The sequence below is a fragment of the Mandrillus leucophaeus genome, unplaced genomic scaffold, assembly GCF_000951045.1.
Source record: "Mandrillus leucophaeus isolate KB7577 unplaced genomic scaffold, Mleu.le_1.0 Scaffold52, whole genome shotgun sequence".
In the NCBI taxonomy this organism is placed as follows: Eukaryota; Metazoa; Chordata; class Mammalia; order Primates; family Cercopithecidae; genus Mandrillus; species Mandrillus leucophaeus.
In genome coordinates, this window is record NW_012105586.1 from 2,253,138 (window position 1) to 2,261,645 (window position 8,508).

An 8,508-nucleotide genomic window follows, 5' to 3' on the forward strand; every position below is an offset into this window, starting at 1 on the left:
GCTGGCACTCTTACCTAAAAGAAATGATTCAAGCTCCTCATAATTATGTTCTCATTTGCTGGTGAATGATTTTCCCTTCCAGTGCTTCCCCATCCCCTGGGGTTTCTCTTTGCTCCTTTCATTCCACATTCCATGTGTCTGTGTTGAGCATCTACCAGGTCGGCCACAGGTCAAGGGTTCTTTTGACTGATTTTGTTTGGTTTTCAGATGTGAAAGCCAAGGTTCAGAAATAGGCAGGCAGTCCTAGGTGCTCTAATTAAAGATGGGTCAGTTATTTTCCTTAAGCCCAGAATAGCCTAAGGACACTCTGGCTTCTGTGTCTATCTTGATCTGTCCTGCAAGGTACCAGGCCTCCATCAGGTGAAGGCCCTATAGAGTGGAAGTGCTAACCTCCCACCAGGAACTTCCCAGCAAGGTCTTCACAACTGACTACCCCACGCTCAACCCTCCTGGGGCTGCTGGACTCCACTTGGGAAAACTGCTCCATCATGCCGCTTCCCAAGAGACCCACTTCCAGACTCTCCTCTGGATGTACCAGGCCCAGTATCTTAGGCTGTTTGAGCTGGGACTATGTTAAACAATGAGGTAAGCAATTATGGAAGTGACCTGCTTGTGATAACGACAGAACCAGACAGGGACAGGAGGAACCCAGGACATCTGCTTCCCATCCCAGTCCAGAGCTTTCTACTGTAGAAGAGCTGGCAGCTGGGTGACATGGCTCATGCCTGTAATCCCAACACTTTGGGAGGCCAAGGTTGGAGGATCACTTGAGCCCAGTTTGAGACCAGCCCAGGCAACACAGCAAGACCCCATCTCTATTTTTCATTTAATTAAAAGAGAGAGAGAGAGAGAGAGAAGGGCTGGTGTTTTGAATAAATAAATGAACAGCATCAAAATAGCTTGCACAAGGAGAAATACAAATAAAAATAAATTACAAGTTTCATAAGTTTAACCTTTTTAGTAATTGAAGAAATGCAAATTCAAGCAACCTTTGATACCTTTTAGATATATTCGATCTTTTTTTTTTTTTTTTTTTTTTGCTTTATAAAAACAATTTTGGTAAATCCAACCCCAAAGTTGTGGTGAGACCAGAATACTCATTCATACTCTGCTGGTAAATGTTACAACCCTTTTCAGAAAGAAGTATGGCAATTCTTAGCAAAAACCAAAAAAAAAAAAAAAATGTGTACTACTTGTGAGTGGCTCAGTAATTTCACCTCAGTGAAGAAAAACTAAGGAAATAGGCCGGGCGCGGTGGCCAAGCCTGTAATCCCAGCACTTTGGGAGGCCGAGATGGGTGGATCACGAGGTCAGGAGATCGAGACCATCCTGGCTAACACGGTGAAACCCCGTCTCTACTAAAAAATACAAAAAACTAGCCGGGCGAGGTGGCGGGCGCCTGTAGTCCCAGCTACTCCGGAGGCTGAGGCAGGAGAATCGTGTGAACCGGGCAGGTGGAGCTTGCAGTGAGCTGAGATCCGGCCACTGCACTCCAGCCTAGGTGACAGAGCGTGACTCCATCTCAAAAAAAAAAAAACAACGAAGGAATTAATTTAGCTGGAAAGCTAGAAAAAGGAAAAAGAAAATTATACACACAGTAATATTTCCTAATACATTATTTATAAATTTTCAAAATACTCTGAGAGTCACACCAAGAAATGGTTAAGGAAATTGTGGTACATCCATTTAATGGAATATTGCACATCCATTAAAAAGGATAAATCTACAGATGCTGTGGAAACCTGTCTCTCCCTCAAATCCTTCCCTCCATGGATTTCCAAAGAGACCTTTCCAGCACACACATCTCACCAAGACACTCCCCTGTACAGAACCCTTGCAGAAGTATGGTGTGTGTTTTGGCAAAGGACCTGCACCATGTAGAAAATCGTATTATTCATTTAATGATAATAATAACAGCTACCTTTGAGTGCTTATTTTGTGCTAAGAGTTTTCAGGTGTTGTTTCTTGTATCCTCACGAAAACCCCATGAACAAGTTTTTACTTTTATACCCGTTCTGCAGGAAAGGAACCAAGGCACAGAGCAGTGACTCCCCTGGGTCAGGGTCACCCAAATCCAAGGGTGCCCAAGTCTGCTCACAAGCCTGGCTGGAGCTGACTCCTCCCTTGTGCCTTTTTACTTCTCCCGGACCTATACTCCAGCCACATGTGCAGCCTTCTCACCCCAGTAGCCTTTGCCCATGCTGGCCTCCACCTGGGATGCACACCGACTCCAGATCATCTTCCTAACCCGTTCCAATGCCACCTCCTCCTTGTTGCTTTCCTGGCAGTGTCCCCTGTCCCCCAGCCCTCTTCCCAGTCAAAAAGTGGTTTCTGTCGTTTTTTGTGCCACAATTCTAGAACTGATCTCATCGTGTCATAACCGTAATGACTGGTTCATGTATCCCTCTGCCCCAGGAAACTGTGTACTCCTGAGAACCAGAATTCCCCCAGGGCACCCAGGAAAGTAGCTGACACATGGCTGTAAGTGGAGGAAAGGGCACATCTTGTGGCCAGGGAACCAGCTGGATCCTAGCGGGAGCTGGGCTGGTAGCAGCCAAGGAAAACAGCCATTCGTGGGACTCTTAAGAGCAGGCAGTGGACAGAGGCCCTGGGTGCCCTCAGCAGGTTTCAGGTGGTATGAAAGTGCTTTGAAGAGTGGAAGGGGAAGTCCCTAGGCTCTGTGCAAAGCACAGCAGCAGTCCTTGTTGTGGGGTCACAGGGGCCCTCCAGAGCAAGCTGTGGAAGGAAGCCAAGCCCATGGGGCTACAGGAGACTGGGGAGCGAGCAGCGCTTGCTCACCCAGTCTCAGTTCAGCAGGCTTCTTGGAGGAAACGTGAGGAAGGTGAATGCAGTAGGAAGCCATCCAAGGGGAACCGGGAATCCGTGTCCCCAGAGTGATGCTGAGCAAGACACAGGTCCCAACTTGGTTCAGGAAATTCAGGGACTTCCCCCAACAGCTGGGAACCTAAGTGCCAAATGGCCCCAAAATACCCTTAGCAGATAAAGGGTTATTTCTGGCCCAGGCAGCAGCGGGCAGGTAGGAGGCTGGAAATCAGAGAGGGGAGGCCAGGACCTTTCTTCTTCAATAGGTCCAGGTGCACCTTTTCTTTCTTTTCTTTTTGAGATGGAGTATCACTGTTGCCCAGGCTGGAGTGCAGTGGTGCGATCTCGGCTCACTGCAACCTCCGCCTCCCCAGGTTCAAGCGATTCTCGTGCTCAGCTGCCCGAGTAGCTGGGATTACAGGTGTGCATCACTGCGCTTGGCTAATTTTTGTATTTTTAGTAGAGACAGGGTTTCACCATGTTGGCCAGGCTGGTCTTGAACTCCTGACCTCAAGTGATCCACCTGCCTCGGTCTCCCAAAGTGCTGGGATTACAGGCGAGAGCCACCGCACCCAGCCGCAGATGTACCATTTCTGAGCAACTTTCTTGGGAGCCTCGGTAGCAGTAGGACTCTCCATTTGGCTTCTCTGGGTCACCCTTGGCCTCCACCAATCCAAATCGGCAGGACCCATGTCAGGCTCCCTCCAGCTCACATCCCCAGATCTCCCTGCCCTCTTGAGGCACCAACATTAGGGGTTCTCAGCTGCCTGGGTGAACCCCAGCAATGCACACCCACAAGCACAATACCCCAAGACCAAACCTGGTTGGAAACTAAGCAAAGGGGCACCGGCTCTCCAGAACTAGGGTTGCTGTGCCCGTTCTCATGGGCAGGAGGGAAGGCTGTGAGACCCTTGGGGATGCTCTTAGAGATTCTCCACAGTAACACTAACAGTGTCATTCATTGAGCACCTGCTGTGTACCAGGCCCTTAGTCAGACATTTAATCCTGGCATCAAGATTTCAAGTCAGTATTGCTATCCCCACTTTATAAATGAACTGAGGTTCAGAGTAGTTAAGTCACTTGCCTGAGGTTACACAGCACAAGGGTGGCAGGGCTAGGATTTTACTCAAACCCTGTCTGACTCTGAAGCCTCAGCTGCCTTCTCTTCCCTCCCCAGGCTTCTCTCACCCTTGCTTTCCCCAGGGGAAAGTGCACTGATAGTATAAGTCCTGGTCTGGTCATGTGACTTTGGGAAGTCATTTCTCCTCTCTGAATGTATTATTATCTATTGCTGTGTGCCTCAAAACCTAGTGACTGAAAACAATAAACATTATATTGCACTGTTTCTGTGGGTCGGCAATTTAGGAGAGACTTGACAAGATGATGCTGGCTCAGGGATTGCCATCAAGATGTGGGCCAGGGCTGCAGTCATCTGAAGGCTCGAGTGGGGCTGGAGCTTCCAGGATTAGCCACTCCCATGGCTGTGGGCAGGAGGCTTCAGTCCCACGGGGCCACTTGAGTGTCCCCACAATATGGCACTGGCTTCTCCAGAGCAAGTGACCCCAAGTGAGCAAGACAGAAGTCACAATGTTTTTTATGAACTAGCTTCAGAAGTCACATTTTGTCATTTCCACAGTATTCTATTGGATACACAGGCTGGCTCTCCCCAGTGTGGGAGCGGACTGCACAAGGGCATGAATACTGGGGCTGGGGAACACTGGGAGCCTCAGTTTCCCCTTCTGCCAGATGTGTGTTGAAGCATGACCAGGCTGCCCTCTGAAGGTTGCAATGTGCCTTGAATAAAACATGGACATAGAAAGCTCTTGGAAATGCAAGGAAGACATGGAAAGGGCTCTGCTTCCCTTTGCCCCCTTCCCCCTGCTTACCCAGGCCCCAGATTTGCCATTCCAGAGCACAGCTAAAATGCTCATGGCTGGGGGTTCCCCTTTCCGAGGAACATGCTATCATGACCTTCACTGCTCCAGCCAAGGGGTGACTCATGTAGGACAGGCCCACAGGAGGGAACCTTGGGGGTCTGGGGTCTTTCCTGGCCCCTCAGGTGATGTCAGGTGGGTGACCACTTCCTACGCCTCCATGGGCCAGCCTGCTGGTCACACAGTCTGTGGGTTCACTTCCCCCAGCCTTTGGCACCAGATTTGGGCTCAGTCTTAGCTCCAGCTTGATAGGTGTGGAAAGACTAGATGGAAAGTCAGGAGCCCCAATCTGGCCCAGGTTGGCATTTAGTGGCACAGCTTTCTCTTGCTGGGCCTCAGTGCCCTCATCTGTAAAATGAGGGGGGGCTAGGGTCAATGATCTGCTTAAAAGTCCTTTTGTTGTGATACCCCAGTGGGGAAGAGGGGAGGCCTGGATCCTTCTGGGCCTGGCAGGTCTGTTCCTCTGGCTGCCAGAAGCCGTAGAACCAGACAACCCTGGTCAAATGCTGTCTCTGCCACTTTCTAGCTGTGTAAATTTGGCAAGTTACTCACCCTCTCTAAGCCTCCGTTTCTTCATCTATAATGTAAAAATGATAATATCTACTGCAAAGCACTGGTGAGGGCAGCCTGATCATGCTTCAACACACATTAAACAGGTTGATGTGACTAGCACCATGAGGAGACCACACTCTCTCAGTTGGAGCCTCAAGAGGAGGCCCCCATCCCCCAAGCCCCTCCCTTAGCGGCAGCCAGCGTCCCAGCTCAGGCACCTCTCACCTTGGCCTCATGACTCATGAGCTCCTGGGCCTAACAGCTGGGCTTTCCAATTTCCAATATTTCCTTCCATCTCCCAGAGACACACAAAGAAGGAAGCTAAGACCAGAGAGGGAAAGAGACTTGGCCAAGGCCCACAGCCTGGCGGGGATGACCCTGTGGGCTGAGAGTCCCCATCGAGGAGTCCCCGTCTTCCCCAGACCTTCCTGCTAAGCAGGGCCGTTGTAAATGGAGGTGAGTCATTTAGACTCTCAGGAAACCAAGCCCAGTCCAATATTAATCATGGAAACCGAGGCATTGAGTGCAAGAAGGAAACGGAACCAACCGATGGTGGCAGCAGCTTCATCAGAGGTGCAGGTGAGGAGAGCGCACCCATGGCTGCGTCCATGCAGAGAGGTCTGAGAGTAAAAGTCCACGGGAAACTGCGCACGGTGGCTTACGCCTGTAATCTCAGCACTTTGGGAGGCCGAGGTGGGCAGATTGCTTGACCCCAGGAGTTTGACACCAGCCTGAGCAAGATGGCAAAACCCCATCTCTACTAAAAATGCAAAAATTAACCAAGTGTGGTGGCACATACTGTAATCCCAGCTACTTGGGAGGCTGACTCAGGATTGCTTGAGCCCTAGAGGTCAAGGCTGCAGTGAGACACGATTGCACCACTGCATTCCAGGCTGGGTGATAGAGCCAGACCCTGTCAAAAAAAAAAAAAAAATCCATGGGAAAACGGATGCTCAGAGAAGAAATTGGCCAAAGCCATCCAGTGAGGTCTAGATTCAAACCCAGATTTGTGAGTCCAGGGTGAGCCTCTGCCCTGGTGGTTGTACTTGCTAAAACTTGCATCCCCAAATCCCGTCGTCCTGAAGGCCAAAGGGCAACCCACATTTCTTGGTGGCCTGGGACCTGCTCTCTGCTCCCCAGAGCCATCTGTTGTAAGGGAGTTTGCTCTAAGGGGATCGGCTTTGTGTTTGCCGTTACCCACGCTCCCTGCCTCCTCCACATGGGCCGAGTCTCTGACGATCAGGCAGGAAGAGCCTCTGAGCCAAGGACCAGCCCTGGAGGATTGGAAGGGGCCACAGGCAACCCCTTACAACTCAGAATTTTCAAGAAACCAGCACACCTGATCCCATGAAGGCTGAGAACATAGAGCCCCGAGAAAGAAATTGATCAAGGCTCCATCCAGGTCTTGAAGCTCCATCACTAGTCATTCCTTTGGGTCAAGGAATCAAAGGTCCCAGTTAAAAAGTAAATCATTCCTGGAGAAACCCCGTGTTAAGTCCCTGGCAGATGTCGCAGGGGCTGGTTTCTCGGAAGAGCCTTGGTGGAGAGCAGGGCCTGGGATTCTGATGGCCCAGTGTGGCGAGAGGGTGTTGAGGAAGCGCTTTGGTTCAGACCTGAGCTCAGCGCCTCGGCTGAGAAGGCCCCAGGTGGGGCACCGGCCACCCCATCACACTCCCTAGTGGTCTCCTTTCTCTTCTGGCGCCACCAAGCTTGTCCCCGCCCCAGGGCCTTTGTGCTCGCTGGTCCCTCTGCCTGAAACCTTGTTCCCCCCGCTCTGCAAAGTGTTGTCCCTCTGAGAAAACTTCTGGGGTGACAGATATAGTGGTCGTCTTGGTTGTGGAGAAGGATGTGTACACATGCCAACACTTACAGAATGGTATACTTTAAATTGGTCAAGATGACTGTGGGTCGATTATACCTCCATGAAGCTATTAACACGCACACACATTTTAAAACCGCAGCCCCTGCTCATCTTCAGGTGTGGGCTCAGATGAACCTCCTCAGACAGGCTTTCCCTGACCACCCCAGCTAATGTTACCACTCTCTGCCACATCACCCTGTTCATTAGGGACGTACCACAGTGTGGCATCGTTTATTTGCCCATTGCTAACTTTCCCCGCCAGGACCCGAGCTTGTGGGAGCAAGAATTTGTCTGTCTCGTCCACTGACATGAGCAGGGTGTGGCTTCATGAATCTTTATCGGATGACTTGAATGACCAAGGACTGGGGTCCTAGCAGACATGGTGGACGTCAGACTCACCTTCTGGGGCTGTTCTGGGAGTGTTCCAAGAACACCAAGCAAGGCTGAGAAGGGCAGGCACTGCTCTGAAAGTGAAACCCAGAACACAGCCATGCTGCCGGCCCATCTGTGCCATCATCCATGCTGTGGGTGCCTGCAGAAAGTGCCAGCAGGGACCCTGTTCCTGGCAGCAGCTGCCCATCAGCATATGGAGTTCATTCAGAAAATCCCTCTGGGATCTCCCTGGTCAGTCCCTCCATGTGGCTGGGAGAGAGTCTGCCTCACACCCAGAATCATCCCTCCCTCCAAACAGGAGGCCCAGTCTGGCCTGGGACTCACCAGACACAAAACCCTGGCAACGTGGGGAAACTAAGGCGTGGCCACAACTCAGGCCTCAGTTAGATCTGGAGACTCATGGGGACCCCCCCTGAAGACTGGAACTGTGATCTGGGCTGAGAAAAACCCATCAGTTACCATCCATAACCCCCATCGACTCATGGTGATTTCACTGGGTTCTGGTTTGCATCAGACACTGGCCAGAGTGTGAGAGCTGAGGTGGGGGTCGCCGCATCCAGCAACCGCTCTCCTACCCCAGTTACGCCGACCCTGAGGCCAAAGTCCCTCAGCCAGTCAGTGCAGGGACAGCCCCCAGGGTCCAGGCTCCTGAGCCCCGACCCGGCCCCTCTGCACACCCCGGCTTGTGTGTATTTGCTGCTTGCAATCATTTTCCTTTTCCAGGCCTGTCACCGGGGAAGCAAAGCCTTGACCCCAAGCTTTCAGACTCTGGCAAGGGAGGCAGGCGGCAGGGGTCCCAAGGGTCTGCTTGGCCATGACTGCAGAGGCTGATGAAACATCAGGGATTCGGGAGTGGTCAGCGACCTGTTTCAGTGTTGCGCACACACACATACACACACACATGCACACACATCCACGTCCACACACACGCACGCACACACACAC